Source organism: Micropterus salmoides, unplaced genomic scaffold (assembly GCF_014851395.1).
Source record: "Micropterus salmoides isolate LMB-PRFRI ecotype aquatic unplaced genomic scaffold, ASM1485139v1 Ms_hic_scaffold_7, whole genome shotgun sequence".
Taxonomy (NCBI): Eukaryota; Metazoa; Chordata; class Actinopteri; order Centrarchiformes; family Centrarchidae; genus Micropterus; species Micropterus salmoides.
Window position 1 is genome coordinate 36,379,107 of NW_024044459.1, and position 20,057 is coordinate 36,399,163.

Here is a 20,057-nt window from a genome sequence, read left to right on the forward strand (position 1 = left end):
ACCTGTGTGTGTTTTGGTCTGAACCGAGAGTCCTGATCTGTTTTCAGTCCCTGTTTCAGCTCTAAAGTCTCTGAAATGAGGAGATTTACTGAGAGAAAAGTTTCTGTCACACGTGAGAAATGCAACTTTTTGAATAATTATGACAGTGACGTCAGTAAAAATGAGACGGTTCCCTGAATGTTTTGTAAACTGTTACTGTGAACGTTGAGATGAGAGGTGAGTCTTTTTTACATCTGTTGAGCACCTGTTTTTAGGTGTTACTCTTTAAAGCAGAGACCAACTAGGCCTACCTGATCAATACTATATGCAGCTATTTACATGTATACACATATATATTTTAAATATTTTATTTTGTTTTTGTTTAATCAGATAAATCATTGAGGGAGGATTCACTGAGATGTAGATCTCCTCAGTGTGACCTGTGAAATAATTCTTAGAGTTAAACATCAATGCTTCATTTTAGGGACATTTACAGTAAAATCACACACAGGTCTTCACATTGTTGTCTGCAGTAACCAAACTCCATGTTGTCCTAAAAATCCTTGTTTGAATCTTGTGATTAAGATTTCCATTCTACTTCTTCAGGCTCTCAAACCCAGCAGTTGGTTTCTAGTTGAATCGGCCTCTGGTGTTTCCAGCAGAGTGACATCATGGCGTCTGCAGCATCAGGTGAGTCCAGTCAGACTGTGTTAGTCTGGATAACACTCTTCTCTCTCTGTCCACATATTATACAGATAACTAAAGAGCTGCGTCCTCAGATGTTAAATCAGGTCTGAGTCCTGAATTAAACTCAGCTGATTGGTCAGTCTCATTTTACCTATTGGTCTAATTGGTCAGCCACTCTCTACTACTCTGGCATCTTCCCCCTCTCGCAGGATTTTCCAGGATCTTCCAGGCTCTGCTGACAACCTGTCTGACTTTCCTTAGTTGCAGCACTGACGTATCGTTGTGCTGCTGCTCCTCCTCCTGCCAGGCACTTCAAACATTTGGTGGATCTTCAAGCCACGATCGTTCTTGCAGATTTTTCCACAATCACTCTGCTTGCTCATAGTCATTTGTTGGTTGGTGTCCATCCAACTGGGGTGCTCATCCTCCCCCCCTCTCGGGCAACCCTGGGGGTCTCTTTCCATTAGATTTGTCGCAGCTTTTGTGGGAGTCCCTCACAGAGGACACAGACTGGGTTGCCAGACTCCAGTCATCACCACTCTTTCATGGTTATTATCCCCCAGGTCTTTCCTGGCTGTCACTGATAAACTCAGAGTGTGAGTTGTGCATATACATCTGCTGATGCCCCTGGACACGTCGATGATGTAAATAAGCTTTACATCATATTTTATCACTTATACTTTCTTTATCACATTTTATTTAAAGATTCCTGCACTGAGACTTGTCATTCTTAAATTAAAGCACAGATCAATATTTTTTAAATGATTATCTTTTCTTCACTAGCTGACATGTGGAGCTTGACACCTGCACTAATGCAGAATTTCGATTTGATATTTTTTGTATTGTGTTTGGTTTTAACTGCATTCTTTGTCAAAGTGCAGAACCATCGCAGTCCCACTAGGTGGTGACAAAACAGAGTTTGGTTGGGTTGGAACATTGGTTGTCCCAGATCTTTCTGCGTGGAGTTTGCATGTTCTCTCAGTGTCTGCATGGGTTCTCTTCTGGTGCACCGTCCAAAGACATGCAGGCTAGGTTAACTGGGAACTCTAAACTGTCCTTAGGTGTGAGTGATTGTTTGTACATGTGTCTCTGTGTGATGTAAATAACGCAGTTGTATCATTTTAAAACAGAAACTACATGAATACATGTTCATACCTGTGATAATAACCATAATGAAGTAGAAAAATGAGGGATACTATCTGATTATTTGGGCTATAGATCTCACTCGAATCAAAGCTGGATCCCAGTTTTATTCAGTCTAGTTTGTTTTGCTGCAGGTCTCAGGTCTGTGATTCACTATGTCAAATAACTTAGGAGATGCAAATGGACTCTCAGACGGTCACTTTCTGATTGGGTCTCTCTTTTGCTTCTGTTGGGTTCTGGGAGGTTTTTTGTTTCAGATCTGGTCCAAAGGTTTAATGATCCAAAAAGATGTCAGTGTTACTGTTACAAAACAGTCTGCTATAGATTACATCTGATAAATAAATAAGTAAACAAATGCTGTGTGATTCTTTCAACCACAGATGATCTGCTGCCTCTGAAACGCATTAGCAGCATGAGCGTCCTGCCTCCTCACAGTGAGTCAAACTGAACTGTGTTATCCTGTTTAAGAATATCTGAGTTTGCAGTATTTTATAGGTGCAATCTGTGAGAAGTAACTAACCTGAAGTTAAACTGAAATTAAACTGTAAATGAATAAATGCAAGTCTGAGTTGATCTTTTTCCACCTTTTCTAAATCTTTGTTATCCTTTCAGTGTCTGAGCTGAGGGTTGTTCTGCTGGGGAACAGCTGGTCTGAGAGGAGTTCAGTGGGGAACTTCATACTGGGAGAGACTAAGTTCAACACTGAGGAAGAACCAGACCGCTGTCTGAGAGAAAGAGGACGGTTAAAGGAGAAAGAAATAGTTCTCATCAACACCCCAGATCTGCTGCATCCCAACATCTCTCAACACAAACTGACAGAACATGTGACAAACTGTGTGAGACTCTCTGATCCTGGACCTCATGTGTTCCTGCTGGTTCTACAGCCTGAAGACTTCACTGAGAAACACAAACTGAGGCTCTGCAGAGTCCTGAAACTCTTCAGTGATCGATCATTTGATCATTCACTGGTTCTGATATCAACACCCAGAGAGGAGAGTCCAGGTTTGATGGACAAATACATGGAACAGCCTCCATTAAAAGACTTGATCAGAAAATGTGGATACAGATACCTGAAGCAGAAGAACCTCGAACTTCCAGAGCTGTTAACACACTTTGATCAAATCGTGAAGGAGAACAATGGAGAGCAAGTCAGCTGTGATGTGTTTGAGGACACAACAGCTTCTTTACCAGGTGATCATCAAAGTGCAAAACAAAAGCAAACACAGATTTCTCTCACAGATGCTGTTAAAGCTGCTGGTACAGAAACAATTCTGACCAAGCAGTGAAACCTTTGTTCAAAAATCTTCTTTGATTAAATTAGAAAATTAAACTGCAAATTAATGATGTCATCTTTTTACAGGGTTGCATGGTGCAAAAATCCCTGAACAACTCTCACTATCAGAGAAAACCCCAAAGACTCACAGTAAGTAAATTCATGCCTAGATACATTTTAGGAGAAATGTGATGCTGCCTTTTCTTAGAAATATCCAAAATATCTAATGCTAACACTCACATTCCCATCAAACCCCGAGCTCCACATCCACTGCTCTGTTTGGACAAAACAGTATTTCCTGTAAAGGCACCGGTTGCTGCCAATCATTTCAATTCACTGTTTCTGACCCTGTTACATCTTTTCTACAAAAACAAACCAAATTTACAGGGCTGGAGACACCTCAGGTGCAAAAAATGACACATATCAACCAGTAGGTGGCGCTATAATCAAGATAAATGTGTTTAACGCCCACGTAGTACATTGCACATTCAAAAAACTTATATCCACACTTTCCCTATGAGCTGCATCTCATGATATAGGCCAGGTCTATTTACCAATAAAGTTTATTTTAAAATTAATAGCCGAGTCCTAAATAGCCGCCTACCTCCTTCACTGGCCTGGTGTAAGAACACATTTTGACAAATAAACGCAGGTCCCCATTAAATGCCTGGTCTGGTTGTTATAGAAGTTCTTTGGATGTATTAAACCTCTTAAACCCGGCGGGGTCGCCGCTTTAGCTGCTTCTAAGCTGCTCAGATCGTTAATACAAATATTAATGTTTAAACGTATGATCAATATGTCAGTATGGACATGATACTTTAGCATACCTACTCATGGTTAATAAAGTTATGAATAATAATATTCGGAAATACTATTATCATAAGCACTTGTTTTGGGGCACCACCTGAATTTCCGTTTGCCCAAGGCCTTCAGGACGCCTTAAGTATGACTTAATAATTACACAATTCTTCACTAGTGATCAACTAGTTAATAATTGCTTAATTATTTAAAATCAGTTTAATCAATCAGTCAGTATCAAATCAAAAGTTGAATTCTCCGTCCAGTGACCTGGAGCTAAACAGTACACACACACAGTTGGCTAGGAGTTTCAGACTAAATGATTAAAGGCTAAAGGACATCAACTGGGCACAGAATGCAGGGTTTGTTTCGTCTTACTGCCTGTTGAATTTGTACACCACCTGCGCGGCACTGATAAATTTTGTCTACGTCTACCCACAACGTGGCCCTCTCCTATGTCCGCACCTTGTATATATACACAACGGTGAGACCCACCCGATTTTCTTCTGCACTGAGCTGTCTAAGAGCTATTCTAAAGAGCAGAAGATTAAAGAGAAGAATGTCTGCAAGCAAGCTTACTGGCCCTAGGGTGTGGCGCCACTCCTTCCGTACGGGTGTGCGGCGTCTGCCACACAGGCTAAATCATGATCTCCATCCCTGCTGCGAGGTGTATCTCCGCTCGGAGCACACCGTCCGAGCACTCACTCCCGGCTCACAATGTCTGTTCTGGATAATTTCACCGTTCAAAAGGAGGAGGTGTGGAAGCCCACTCACTCCTTGGACAAAGCCCTCAGCCTGCTGTTGCCGGAAGAGCCGGAGTCATGTGGGTCCTCCTCTTCCATCCTTGGGTCTCCCAGCGGCAGGAAAAAAACGACAAAATTAGCAACGGAGCCAGAGCACAGCTCACGGAGTGCACTGCCGTGGCCATCACCGCTGCCTGGATACGTGTCTGGCTGACACAGATTCATCGTATCCTGTGGCTCCTGCAGTCCGCCATCACCAAGGCTGTCAGGAAGGATTTGGTGGAGGCTCTGGTTGGCCTGGACGGGCTCTACTGGCTCTACTGTCCTCATTTCCTGACGCTGGTTGACATGATGTGGTCCGCCGCCCTCCGCCGCCCAGGAGGCAGAGAGCCCTCTCCACCTCACACCGGAGGCCGTGGAGAGCTGTCACGGTGTAACCCACTCCCTAAGCGGTGGCGTCCAGCCGTCCTCGTTTTGGTTAGCGGTGGCTCACTCCCCTCGGCATTGAGGGAGAGCAACACGCCTAGCTGTCAGGCTGACTCACACACACTTGCCACGCAGGGCGGTGCTTCCATCTGCCTGACGGAGCGTGTTGGGTCGCAGGTGGCTTTCCCCCACCTGCGACGGCGGCAGGAGCAGCTGAGTGGCTACACTTCATGGCCACCAGGGCACCTTATCAGCTGGCCCGACCACTCTCAGAGCACCACCCGGAGTGGATCGTCTCCTGTTCCATAGACAGGTGGATAGACAGCCTGGTCCGCCGCGGCCACAGGCTGCAGTTCGCTTTCCCCCCTCACCCCTTCACCGGGATAGTGGAGACAGTTCTAACCTCTCCGGCTCCAGGCGGAGCTTCAGGGGCTCCTGGAGAAGCAGGCTATCTACAAAATACCTCTCGGTACCGCTATTTCCTGGTCAGGAAAAAGACCGGGGGGATGAGACCCATCTTGGACCTATCATGTTTCAACAAACCGATTATGGACAGACCTTTTCGCATGTTGACGGTAAAGCAGGTGCTGGATTGTGTGTGCTAGGGGGACTGGCTGACCTCCATCGACCTGAAGGATGCCTATTTTCACGTTCCCGTCATCCCAGCACACAGGAAGTTCCTGCGCTTCTCTTTCCGGGGCGTCCAGTATAAGTACAACCGCCTGCCGTTCAGTTACTCTCTGGCTCCGCGCACCTTCTCCAAGTGCGTCGTGATGGCCTTGGAGCTGCTGCGGCAGGCGGGCATCAGAGTCTTGTTTTGTCTAGACGACCTGCTGCTGGCGCGGTCCCGGGACAAGGCATTGGTGCAGACGCTCAAGCTCATTGCACACCTGTCTCGTCTGGGTTTCACGGTGAACTGGGAGAAAAGCGCTCCTTTTCTCTCCCAGACGCTCACGTACCTGGGTGTGGTGCTAGATTCCTTCCACCAGCAAGCGCGGCTCTCCCAGGAGCGCATGGGCGCTCTGACAGAGCTGCTCCGCCATGTGGTCGCCAAGGGTGGTGAGGGCATTTGCGGTCATGAGGCTCCTGGGCCTCATGTCAGCGGCTCATGTGGTGGTTCCCAGACGACTCCCTGATGGGCTGGGGCGGGACCTGCCTCTCAGGTGGTGGGCGGTCTGTGGCGGGCTCACATGCCTCTCCACATAAATGTGCTGGAGCTTCTCACAGTGTGGAAAGTGGTCTGACACTTCGCCCCTTTGCTCCACCGACAACAAGGCTGGAGCAACCTACATAAACTGCCAGGGTGGGGTGCTCTCAGCGGAGCTACTGAGCCTGGCCAGGCGGCTGCTGTTGTGGGCGCACACTCACCTGCTTTCCATCAGAGTGGAGTACATCCCCGGCGTGTTGAACAGGGGGGCGGACATCATGTCGAGGGGCGGCCCTCGCCCAGACCAGTGGCGCCTTCACTCAGAACTGATAGTCGAAATCTGGCTCAGATTTGGCATGGCACAGGTAGTTTGCCAACCGAGAGAACGCTCAGTGTGCCCTTTGGTTCTCACTGGGGTGACCCCCCGCTGGGGGTGGACGCCTTTGGCTCAGCTGTTGTATGCTTTTCCACTGGTTCGGCTGATCCTGCGCCTCTTGGACCGCCTGCAGTTTTCAACCATGGCGGTCCTCCTGGTGGCTCCGGAGCGCATGAGAGCATCCTGGTTTCCCTGCCTCCAGCGGTTGCTGTCAGGTCAGCCGTGGAAACTCCCCTGGAGGGGGATGCCCTCTCTCAGGTGGGAGATGTGATCAAGAGTTATCCGCTTCTTGGCCAGACCCACAGGGGCTGAAGCTGGCTGAGCGGCGGCGCCTGGAGAGTTTAGGTCTCTCCCCGGCGGTGGTGTGCACAATCCAGAGAGCCACTTCTAGTCAGTTCTCTTACTCCTCCAAATGGTCGGCGTTCCAACGCTAGTGTTTGGACCAGGAGTTGGACCCCGTAGCCTGTCCACTACCGGGGGTGTTTTCTTTCCTTCATCTGCTCTTGGATAGAGGTCTGCCATTCAGTATGGTTAAAACCTACGTGGCTGCCATCTCGTCCTACCACGAAGGGTGTTAGCTCACCCGCTGGTGAAGCGTTTCCTCATGTCCTCATTTCCTCCTCATGTCGCAGCCTGCCGCTCCACAGTGGGATTTGGCGCTAGTTTGAGTATAGGCGCAGCCCTCTAAGCAGTGGGCCTCACTGGTCCTTGGTTCTCAGTGCTGAAGAAAAAGCACTATGAGAGCTGATGGCTGGGTCTCACCGTTGTATATATACAAGGTGCGGACGAAGGAGAGGCCCACGCTGTGGGTGGGCGTAGACAAAATTTATCAGTGCTGTAGGGATAAACCCAATAGCGACGGCCTTAGAGGGCTGCGCCTATACTCATAGAATCTGGAGTTACAATACTTAACTATCGTTGCTGTGAGAAATATGAGTACTGACGGGCCGAAGTCTTGACTTTTGCTGGGCCGAAGTGTTAGGGGTTGCCGAAGAGCCGTGAGCGGAGCGGAAGACAGAAGAGAGAGGGAGCGCAGTGCATGCCACAATCAACTCTTGGAAAGTTCTTAATCTTAAGCATTTGATAAAACTAAAAGTTATTGTTAATTGTCCATAACAATTAGAATAGTTACCAGTTAACATTTCACAGTGATCACAGCAGATGAAGGAACATCTTAACTGAACTTAACTTCCAGGAGAATACTGATTGTTAAACATTCTTACTTAGAATATATATAAAAGTTATAAGAACATGGCATCAGATTACAAACAATACAGCACAGAGTAATATAATGTAATATATAATATAATGTGGAAGCTACTGCGCTACTCTGTCAATAAAAGAGCTTTGATTTGATTTGATTCAGAAAACAGCGACCCTGCCACCAAGCTACTGAGAAATGTAGTTAAACTAGTAACGGCGCTACTTGTAGCGACACTGCCCAACACTGCTCGTAGGGTGGCCATGTTGAGCAGCTCGGTGACAGTAGGGCGCTGAGACGATGACTGCACCGGCTCTGTCTTGTTGCAGCAAAGACGGAGCAACTTTCTGCTCTTAAGTTTATTCCATGCACAGTCAAGGGCTTCACCAGGTTTGTTGTGTTGCCGCTCTTGGCAGCAGTTATTATATTACATCGTGCGCTGTTGCATCAAGCCACACTTTTTATTTTTATTTTCTCCATGTCTTTTACCACAGCCAATTACATCACTTTTAGATGTGGGCACATCAAGAATGCTGCATGCTTATTGGCTCATTGGCGTTAACAAGAACCTTTAGGTATCGAACAATGGTGATGAACCAATTCGGTCGGTGCCTAAAAAGTATTGAACTCGATACCTAGCCCTACTGAAGAAATACTTATTTAACTTTAAAATTCTTGGCTCAGGAGCTAGGAAAATTGACTATTTAACACATGATAATATTGCTGTACGATATCATTTCTAAGAAAGTATATAAAAAAGACTTGGAACAAAGCATTAGTTAAACATAAATTAAATGCAGGAATTTAACTGAGCATTGATGAAGATTAAGAGAACTGCAAATTAATTCTTCAAGGTTTCTTCTTTTCAACATAGTTACGAACAAGTGAGGAGAACTCTTTCAGATTATTTAGCTAAACAGAGTAATAAGGAAAGTTTATGAGAAGACAACATTCTTTGTCCACACAAAGGAATTTGAGGTAGTGTCCTCCCTCTGGTGTCTGGTTTTCCTTATCAGCTTCACATCGGCGTGAAAAGGTTTTGGTGGGGTAGAGAATCAGGACTGAAAGAAAGGGGTTCTTTGATGTCTGAGGTAACCTATATCCATAGAGGTCCTGACAGCCTGGTTCAGGATGAGGTTAGTCTCTGGACAAGGTTACTATTGTCATTTTAACAGTCATGCATAGAGTCTGTTATCTCAACTTCACCGGAGGTGGTAGGTTTTATGGTCGAAACTTCCCAAACAGTACTTGGAGTGGAGCAAACCTTTCATCCCTCTTTTGGGTACTTAGGGGCTGGAGTCACCCCCTCTTTCCCTCCGGGAGAGATATGGTGGATTCTTTCCTTTTGGCAGAAAATAATTAAACCAACACTGGCTGGTTCACTACACTACACATCGTTAGATCGGTTAGATTCTCCACAATTTAATCGTTCAGTTCATTTAACAGAAACAATGAGCCCCAAAGACAAATTCTTATAGATTTACCGATGTAACTGGCATGGTACTAGAGATGAAAAGGAAAAAAAAGTGCAGATCCCTGTTATCTTTGAAGCGCTCGTTAAGTTCGAATGTGTCCGTTCCCTGATTATTTATATTCCTTTTGTATGTAAGGGTCCACCGATCAAAAGATTTATCCAAGTTGTGAATCCTGTCATGTTAAGTCCATCGCTCTCTGTCTGCTAACTTCTCTCATCCTGCACCGTGTTGCTGTTTTCGTTAGGTTGCTGCCTTCAAAATAAAAGCGCACAAGTTGTCCGTCAGAGCTAGATCAAATGAATGATGTGTATTTATTATTACTGGATAAGTTTTAAACAAGTAACATTCTGTTTGAAATAAATAAACTGTTTCATAGTAGTTACAGTTTTGTGCAAGAGGAATGAAAGGCCTGTCCCAAATATAGGCAGGGTCAATTCAATGATTTTATAGTTCCCCTTCGAAGGAACTCGAACTGCGTCGGTGACGACACTATGGGAACGCTGAATTATGAATGAAACTACTCCAATTGCTAAAACGGTAGCATGTGACGGCGTAACTGGAGGCGTATATAAGCACGCCGGCACACAGGACACATTAGCTTTTTTCTATTCAGCAGGCACTCTGAGTGTGTTTGAACGCTCCACTATTGGAAGATCGTCTTACCTGGAATATCCCGACGAAGCAGAAGTGATCATGTCTAGTAAACAGTTCCGACAGTGTGTTTTTCCTTGTCCGCGCTTCATCACAGCTGGGGATACTCACAAGATGTGTGTTTCCTGCCTAGGGATGTCGCACGCCCAGGCAGCTCTCTTTTCGTGCGGCTCTCTTTTCGGTGGATGGTCGGATGCGCTTTCCCTGTGGCTCAGGCCCTGCAGTCGCTGAGGCGTCGCGGCGGCTGCGGTCCTGGGGATCACAGCGCAATATCTCTGAGGGCATCAGGACGGCTGAGGCCTTTTCCTGGTCCCGGGAGCCCGTTGTCGGCTTCTCCCGCCCGAGGTATGAGTCCGGAGAGGCTTGCACAGTCTGGCTCCGAGGAGATAGACGTGCTTAGCATCATGGAGGAGGACTTCCGGGAGCCGGGCTGACGTCATCAGTCTTTGCCCAGCTACGATGAGTTATTGGAGGTGGTGACGAGGGCTGTGGCCAAGCTAAGCATTGATTGGCTGTGCAGGAGCCACAGGCCAGCAGTAAACTGAATGAGTGTTTTCTGCAGCACCGTGCACCGCCCCCGTGCCGATCTTTGCCATTTTTTTCTGATTTACACAATGAGTTGTGTAAATCTTGGAATAGACCCTTTTCCGCACGACTGATTACTTCCCCTCTGCTGGATTACAGCAATGTGGCAGACATTAAGCAGCACGGCTATGGAGTGATGCCTCGGGTTGAGGAGGCGTTAGCGAGCTACCTTTCTCCCATCCTCGCATCATCCCTCAAGACACCGGCGCTGCCCACCAAGCCAGGTCGGGCGACATCCCTGGTGGGCAAGACTTACACGGTGGCGGGTCGAGCTGGTGCAAGCCTGCACACGATGGCCATCCTGCAGGCGTACCAGGCCGATCTGCTCCAAAACTGTGACCAAGGGGGAGGCCCCTCTGAGGAGGACTTAACCGATCTCCGTAGAGGTACGGATTTAGCGTTTTGTGTCACCAAGGAGACGGCCCTTCCATTGGCCGCTCCATGGCAGCATTGGTGGCTACAGAGTGCCATTTGTGGTTCAACCTCTCGGGCATCCAACAAAAGGAAAAGGCTTTCCTCCTCGATGCACCCCTCACGTCTACTGGCCTGTTTGGTGAGGCAGTAGACACTGTCATCAGCAGGTTCCAGCACATCAAAACGCAAGGAGAGGCGTTTGAGTAGTATCTCCCCCACCGGTCTGGGTCCAGGACGGCCGAGGAGAGACGAGCTCAGCCCTCATCTAACTCCAGAGCCAGAAGCCAGAAGCGAAGCGTCGCTTCCCGTGGTCCCCCTCAACCAACCTGGGACGCAAGGCGGCGCTCTTGCCCACAACCCCCCGAGACGACGGATCTGAGGACCTTCATTCTGTCTCAACGGACCCGGGGGACCCTGAGGTTTCAAGTAGGGGGGCCCACTACACTCTCCCCTCGCACGTTCACCAAGTGTATGGATGCAGCTCTGGCCCCGATGAGGCTCCAGGGCATCCGCATATTGACCTACATCGACGACTGGCTCATTCTGGCCCAGTCTAGAGAGTTAGTGGTTTGACATCGAGATGTTGTCCTCGCCCCCTGCGTTTGGGGCTGCGGCTCAACGCGAAGAAGTGCGTGCTGACGTCCGCCCAACGGACTACGTTCCTAGGGGGACTCAACGGGGATGTGGGACTCAATGACGATGCAGGCCCACCTGTTTCCGGCATGCGTCAAGTCCATTTTGTCCACAGTGACGAGAGTGCAAGTGGGCCGCACCATCACTGTGAAACACTTTCAGAGAGTGTTGGGTCTCATGGCAGCAGCGTCCAGTATAATACCTTCTGGCCTACTGCACATGAGAGCCCTGCAGTGGTGGTTGAAATCCAAGGGATTCTCCCCGAGCGGAAATCCGCTACGTCTGATACGAGTTACAAGCAGGTGCCTTCGTTCCCTGTCTGTATGGAGGAAACCTTGGTTCCTGTCCCAGGGTCCCGTGTTGGGAGCGTCATGTCGCCGGACAAATATTTCGACAGACGCCTCACTCACGGGGGGAGGGGGGGCGTGGTCATGGACGGCCGCTTTTGAGGAGCATCATTTCTCTTGGCACATAAATTGCCTGGAAATGTTGGCGGTTTTCAGAGCTCTGAGGAGTTTTCTGCCCGCCCTCCGCGGTCACCACGTCCAGGTCAGGACCGACAATACGGCAGTGGTGGCCTATTTGAATCACCAGGGGGGTCTGGGGCACATCAGATCCTCCTGTTGTCCCAGCAGAGACTGTTGTCTCTCAGAGCGATGTATATCCCTGGGACCCAGAATTAGGAGCAGACCTACTGTCGAGACAGGGCCTGAGGCCCGGGGAATGGAGACTCCACTCCGAGGTGGTGGAGTTATTGTGCGAAAGGTTCGGCCCCATAGACGTGGACTTGTTTGCGTCTCAAGAGACTACGCACTGTCCACTGTGTTTCTCCCTCTCGCCCCCAGCCCCACTAGAGCTGGATGCCATGGTACAGACGTGGCCAAGGCTGCATCTGTATGCTTTTTCTGGAGTTTCTGGAGCCTAATATTAGTAGCCCTGTTTTGGCCGGCCCGAGTGTAGTTCTTGGACATAATATCCCGCCCTGGCAGGTCCCTCTGAGGAGAGACCTGCTGTCCCAGGCGGGAGGGCGGGTCTTTCACCCGCAGCTCCAGAGCCCCATCCACGAGAAGGATGTATGGCCTGAAGTGGAAGTTGTTTGCCACCTGGGTGTAGAGAACGGGCGGTGGACCCAGTTACCTGCTCGGTGATTATGATACTGGAGTTCCTCCAGCACCGTTTCTTTGCTGGCCTTTCCCCGTCCACGCTCAAGGTGTATGTGGCTGCCATTGCAGAGTTTCACGCCCCTCTGAGGGATGGGCCTTTGGGGAGGCTTCCACTGGTCGTATGCTTCCTCCGTGGATCCCAGAGGATGAGACCCGTGACTCGTTCCAGGATTCCCACTTGGGACCTGGCAGTGGTTCTCGAAGCGCTGGCTGAGGCCCCCCTTCGAACCCCTGGAGTCGGCTGAGGCCAAGCACCTGACCCTTAAGATGGCCTTTCTCCTCGCTATCACCTCTCTGAGGAGGGTGGGGGATCTCCAGGTACTTTTGGCTTCTCCCTACAGTCTGGACCTTCCTTCTGCACCCGGCACCCATGCACTCTCCTCTTAGTCATGGAGTAGTGGAGTAGTTTCATTCATAGTTCAGCCCTGCCATGCCCAGAGGTGTTCCCATAGTGTCGTCACCGATGCAGTGTCTCGTTCCCCTTCACGGTGTGCTAAATATGTGAAACCTACTCGTCTTCCTCCTAGACAGAAAGTCCAATCTGCACTAAACTTTGGATGTAAAAGTTATGGACCTCATGACCGAAAGTTATTAAAAGAATTTTGATAATGCAAAAAATGTTATAAAGGAACAAATTCCTGTATGTCACGGTTAAAACAGGAAGTGATGTCATATTCCCAGTATCTCAAATCTGTCCAATTCAGACCGTTCTCATCTCAGGGTGTCCAATACCAGCCCTTTCAGAAAAAGTGACAAAGCGTAGTTATTTTTTTTCACCAAAAGTACCCTTCAGCATCTGTGTGAGACACCCCGGGTGCGTCTCTAAAACCGTGTTTCGACCAACGGAACTATACCCCGGAACTAGGAACCTTTGGAGGAACTCACTGCGTTTCCACTGAAGGGACCAGGGTCTAAATTTAGTTCTAGGGTCTTTATCCCTCACCCAAAAAAGTCCCTGCTCGGGGGGTACTTTGGGGAGTGGGGCTTGCTGTGAATTTCTGAATGGGCGAGTAGAGGTTACTGGCTTTAAATCGAGCATGTTGGCTGTTTTTCTACGACTGCTCCTCTCTTTTCCACTGTTTGCAAACCAATAAATCTCAATCAACAGTCAGATAGCCAAGCCAAGTCTCGCTGATGTCCGCCTGAGATCGTATGTCGGCATTAAATTTATCGCTCGGAAACAGCAGCCAGCGTGCAGCGGTGTGTTTACAGGCGGACACTGACGTGAGTCCTGCAGCTGATCTGCAGCTCTTGTCGGCTGGAAATGTTTTAATAACCTTCCAAACTCTTGCGGTTTTATTTTTGTGTTGCTTTCTTTGTGCTGTACTTATTTTAAGAACTTGATGGTTTTATCCAGATTGTTATTAAATTTGTAACAAACTTTATCGTGTGTCTCTTCATTATGCTCCCACACAAAATGGCCTGTATTTTTTCATTATATTCCAGTCAAATCTTATGTTCATTTATAAATTTTGCTCATGGATAGTGGTTACAAATAATGATGCCTGTACAGCCTATAGGCCTACAGCCTACGTCAGCTGGTTAATTTGCCTAATCTTCACAGGTCTTTAGACCACGGTGGAGACGCACACAACAATGAGCTGAAGGAACCTTTTACTTCCTTGAAAAGAGATCCGGGGACTTAAAGTCCCGGGTACTTTTGGTGGAAACGCGGCTTATGAGACGCTACCGGATGCGTCTCTATGATACGCTCTGGGGCGTATCGAACAGACCAGAAGTGCTAGCTATGTTCATGATAAAGGTGTTGACAGCCCCTCAAAGCCATACCATAACCATCAGAAATGTTAGTGCCTAAACCTAAGTCACTGACTTTATCCATGTGACCGGCTAGCCCTACGGCTGGCAGGTAGGGTTAGCCTCCTTTGTGTGGCTGCAATGTAGCAAACTGTGGCGTTTCATACGGCTGCTGAAGGGTACCTTTAGCATCAAATAATTAGGCTTTGTCATCCTGAAAGCGTCAGTAATGACGCTCTGAGATGAAAATGCATTGAACACTTGCTTGGTACATTCCCATGCCCTGAACATTTGGCACCAATTGGCCACTTGACCACGCCTATGTTGGAAAAACGCATCTTTGTACATAGACTCTGTGGACCCTCATGATTATAACTTGTTAAAATATTTTTGAAAGTCCAAAAAATAAGCAATTTATAAAGAAACAACTTCCTGTAGGTTACAGTCAAAACAGAAAGTGATGTCATAGCTCCACAGAGGTCTGTCTGATTGACATGAAATTTGTGTCAGTACTTCCCTATGTTCTACTAAGGCTATGTGCAAAATGTGGCGAAAATCAAGTACTAGATGTCACTTTCACAAAATCATGAAATGTGCTCAAATTATTTTTCTGAACTTGTCTTAAAACTTGTACAAACTGAGTTTTCGCAAAAGGGCGTGTCGTGGCGTCACAAATTGAATATGAACCATTATTTAGACCATTATACAGGAAGCTGGAATAACGTCAGTGTTCATATGCTTAAATTTGTACCAAATTGTACATGTATGATGAAATACCCGCCCTGAACACATCTACATGCTAATATTCACTCATAGTCATAGCGCCACCTGTTGGTAACAGGAAGTGACTTCAATGAAGCAGCCCCTGTGGCATGTTTCACCTATATGTATGAAAGTTCTCTAGCACATCTATCATGTCCAGATGTAAAAAAAAAAAAGAAGCCTCTTGCAGCCTCTTGGTATGAAAGTTTCATGATGTGTTCAACACTTGACGTACCGTGACATAACTTAGGCCTATAGTTACTGCCATTATAGCGCCATGTAGGGGACACAGGAAGTTATGTTTATATCGGTCCCAATGCATGTAACGTGCAAGAACACGTCCAACGCTGCTAGCAACTTAATTAGTGCCTGAGCACGAACCGTGCGAGGTCCCTATTGAAACTGAAGAGATTTTTTTCTGCAAAGTAAGCTCAATTTTGGGGGCCCAAACATACTCTGAAACTCACCAAACTTTGCACACATGTCAGAAGTGGTGAAAAATTTCATATTTTATGGGTTTCGCGCATGGGCGTGGCAAAATGACTCGCTAATGCCACCTAGAAAAATTAGCCCCTTGTCCACGTTTAACCTACATGCATGAAAGTTTCTGGGGACATGTATCATATCAAGACGCACAAAAAAGCCTCAAGAACCCATACCCTAAACCCAACAGGAAGTCGGCCATTTTGTATTTTACGGATATTTTTGGATGATTTACACACTTCGTACTTTAACGAACTCCTCCTAGGGATTTAGTCGGATCGACGTCAAATTTGTGCTGTGCCTTCTAAAGGCATTGACGATGAAAAGTTGTGCTATTTGTGAGTTTTCGTCAATGGGCGTGTCCGTGGCATGGCGTCAAAGATCAACTCTTCACCACGACACATGAAGTTGTTGTAACAGTGTACATGCTCACATCTGAACAAAACTTTACGTGCTTGATAACTGTCCCACCTCGAACACATCTGCATGTCAATATTAATTTATATTCATAGCGCCAAGTGCTATGTAGCACCCCAAAGGGACCCAGGAAGTCACATATAATACCTTCATGCAACGTCCGAAGCGCGCAGCAAATTCACAGCCGCACCGGCAGAGCTCCAGAATATGCAATGCGGCTGCCTCACACCCCGACGTGCTACACGTGCGAGGGCCCGCCCAACGCTGCTTGCAGCTTTAATTTTAACTTTGTCTCTCTTGTATTACAGCATCTGGATTGAGGATTGTGCTGCTGGGAAAATGTGAGAACAATCAGACAAAACTTGGTCACTTCATCATCAGGGACAAAGGTTTTAATCACCAAAAAACTTCTCCAACCGGGCAAAGTGTGGCCACCTGTGGAGAGTGGAGAGGAAAACCATTAACAGTAGTGAAAACTCCAGACATCTTCAGTCTGACTGTGGAGAAGCTGAGAAGAGAGGTGAAGAGCTGTGAGACTCTTTGTCCTCCTGGACCAAATGTTCTGCTGCTGTTAGTGAAGCCTTCTGATTTCACTGAGGAGAACAGACAAACACTGAAGTTCATCCTGAGTTTGTTTGGTCAAGATGCTTTTAAACACTCAATGGTCATCAGCACACATGATGGAACAAGTAGCTCTGTCAGCCAGCTGCTTCAAGACTGTGGAGGAAGACACTACAGGATGGTAGAAGAAGACCATGGACAGCTGATGGAGAAGATTGAGAACATTGTGCATGAAAACAAAGGAACCTTCTTCACCTTCACTGAAGAGACCATCAGACCAAAGTCTGAACACATCAAACCAGCTTTAAACCTGGTTCTGTGTGGGAGAGAGGAGCAGGGAAGACTTCAACAGCCAAGGCCATTTTAGGTCAGACAGAGTTTCATTCAGTCTCCAACTCATCAGAGTGTGTTAAACATCAGGGAGAGGTGTGTGGACGTTGGGTTTCCCTGGTGGAGCTGCCTGCCTTGTATGGAAAACCTCAGGAGGCAGTGATGGAGGAATCAATCAGGTGTATCTCCCTCTGTGATCCTGAGGGCGTCCATGTCTTCATCCTGGTCCTACCTGTGGGTCCCCTCACTGATGAAGACAAGAGAGAGTTAAAGACCATCCAGAACACATTCAGCTCTCGAGTCGATGACTTCACCATGATTCTGTTCACTGTGGAGTCAGATCCTGCAGCTCCAGCTGTTGTTAACTTTGTAAAGGAAAACAAGGACATCCAGGAGCTCCGTCAGAGCTGTGGAGGAAGATATGTTGTTCTCAACATCAAGGACGAGCAGCAGATCCCAGAGCTGCTGGACATGGTGGAAAAGATGAGACAATCTGAAAATAAACCATCCTGCTATACAGGTGTAACATTTGCACGTGCACAAATGGAAAAGGTCATACAACAAGAGAGGATAATAAAGAAGAACAAGATCACTTGTAAGTACTTTGAATTGAAATGTTTTTTCTGTGTCCTGAACCATGTTGATCATCACAGTCTTGAACCTTCACTGTAGCTGCTGAGAATATTTAAAGTAACTCCAGGTCTTCTTCTTTCCCAGGTGATGATGAGGAGCAGAGCCCAGAGAGTCTCAGGATTGTGCTGATAGGGAAGACTGGAAGTGGAAAGAGCTCTACAGGAAACACCATTCTAGGAAGAGATGAGTTTATAAACAAATCAAGTCAAAAATTAGTCACCAAACTTTGTCAGAAAGCACAGAGTGAAGTGGACGGTCGTCCGGTCGTTGTGGTCGACACTCCTGGTCTGTTTGACAATAGTTTGACCCATGAAGAGGTTTATGAGGAGATGGTGAAATGCATCAGTCTTCTGGCTCCAGGACCACATGTCTTCCTGTTGGTGTTACACGTCGGCAGATTTACACCAGAGGAGAAGGAGACATTAAAACTCATCAAGGAAGTCTTTGGGAAAAATGCTGAAAAGTTCTCCATCATTCTTTTAACTGGAGGAGATAAACTAAAGCGTGAGAAAGTTTCCATTGAAGAATATATTGAAAATAAATGTGATGCTTCCTTTAAGAAGCTGATCTCTGACTGTGGAGGAAGATACCATGTGTTTGATAACTATGATGAACAAAACCGCACACAAGTCAGTGAGCTGATAACCAAGATTGACACCATGGTGAAGGAAAATGGAGGCAGCTGCTACACCAATGAGATGCTACAAGAGGCCGAGGCAGCTATAAAGAAAGAAATGGAGAGAATCCTGAAGGAGAAGGAAGAAGAGATGAAGAGAGAGAGGGAGGAGCTTCAAAGAAAACATGAGGAGGAAATGGAAGAGATGAAAAGAAGAATGAAAGAGCAGAAACTGAAAAAGAGAGAAAACTGAGAGAAAAACAACTTAAAGAAAAGGAGGAGAAGATAAAGAAGGAATGTGAGGAGAGAAAGAAAGAACAGGAAATGAGAGAAGAAGAAGACAAGAGAAAACAACAGGAAGAAATTCAAAGACAGGAGTTGAAACGAAAATGTAAATCTTTGGAACAAAATATAAGATCAGAGTCAGAGGAAAAGGAAACCATTGACAGAAAGCTGAAGGAGAGCAGAGAAGAGATGAGAAAAGAACGAGAGAACTGGGAGAAAACACAAAGAGAATGGTGGGAAAAACGATATGAAGAAAATGAACAGAGACGACAGGAGGAACACAGAAAACTTAGAAAGCTTCAAGAAGAATACGAACAAGAAAGAGAAAATTATGAAAAGAAAAGAAAGGAAGAGGACAGAATCAGAAGAGAACAAGAGGAAAAAGAGAAACAAGACATTATGGAGAAACATAAGAAAGAAATGGAGGATCTGAAGAAGACAAATGAAGAGGAGGCCAGAAAGAAAGCTGAAGAGTTTAATGAATACAAACCGAACAACACACCAGTGTTGATACAGAACAACACATCTCTCTGTTCCATTTCATGAGGATTTGTTTCATGTAAACATCTCATCAACAGAACAGTTTCAGATGTTTGTCCTTTTTTCTGTTTTCATTTGGTTTCAAGAAACAGATTTCACTGTGAGTTTTGGCAGTAGACTACACTGTGATGCATACCATGGCCACTGAAATACCGTTTACTTGCAGAGCGTTTGTCTCACTGTCTGTTAACATGAGAAGGGGAGAGCGACTCCGCGACTACGCAGGAGGAGTGTCACTTGTTATGATGATTGTGTCCTCTTACATTTAATATTTTAAGCATTTTCTTTTACTATTATTATTGTTACTGTTATTATTACTATTATTGTTATGTCTTACAGATATATATGTATTGTGTTTATTTGTCCTTAACCTTACCTTCTCCTATACTACTTATGTTAGTCGGTCCACATTTACTAGGGTTTAGGTCAGAGCTGTGAGATTGTTTTAGTGTTTTCCCCTCTTGTTGTTCCTCCCCTCTCCTTGAATGTTCGTTCAAGGCCGGAAAAGTATCTCTGTTCCCCAAAACATAGAAAAGTAGACTGTGTAAATGATTATGCTTCCCAGCAGGTCTCTGGAGCAGCTGTATATGTGTTTTAGTACTTCTATGTTTATTCACTTTTGTTAAATAAATTCTTCAAAGACAACAGTTTGTTGTAACTCAATTATTTGCTCCATCACTCACCAGCAAGATACTATTTCCACAACATCGCTTCCCGTGTGAAAAGACCTAAACCGTAATGAATTAAACAATAGTGTTTCTGTTATTTAGTCTAGCCTCACAGATTAAGGCTTATCATGTTGGAGGTGCACTGACCACACAGCTGATCTCAGACTGATTCTGATTATAAGTTTTGAGGAGTGAATGGTGATGATATTCAAATAAAACATAGCGAAAGTCACTGTGAGACAAAATTTTCCGAACTGCTGTTACAATGAAAAAAACCAAATATTTGTTCTAATAAAATCTTTTCATGTTGCTG

General features: G+C 46.3%; 1 protein-coding gene and 1 pseudogene across 1 annotated transcript in view; both read left to right on the top strand.

Annotated features, from left to right (window-relative positions):
* LOC119891530 (scavenger receptor cysteine-rich type 1 protein M160-like) overlaps positions 1–20,057 on the top strand; it is a 667,824-nt gene that overhangs the window by 183,806 nt on the left and 463,961 nt on the right. The gene's annotated exons all lie outside the window — the stretch shown is intronic.
* On the top strand, positions 570–19,599 carry LOC119891524 (annotated as a pseudogene).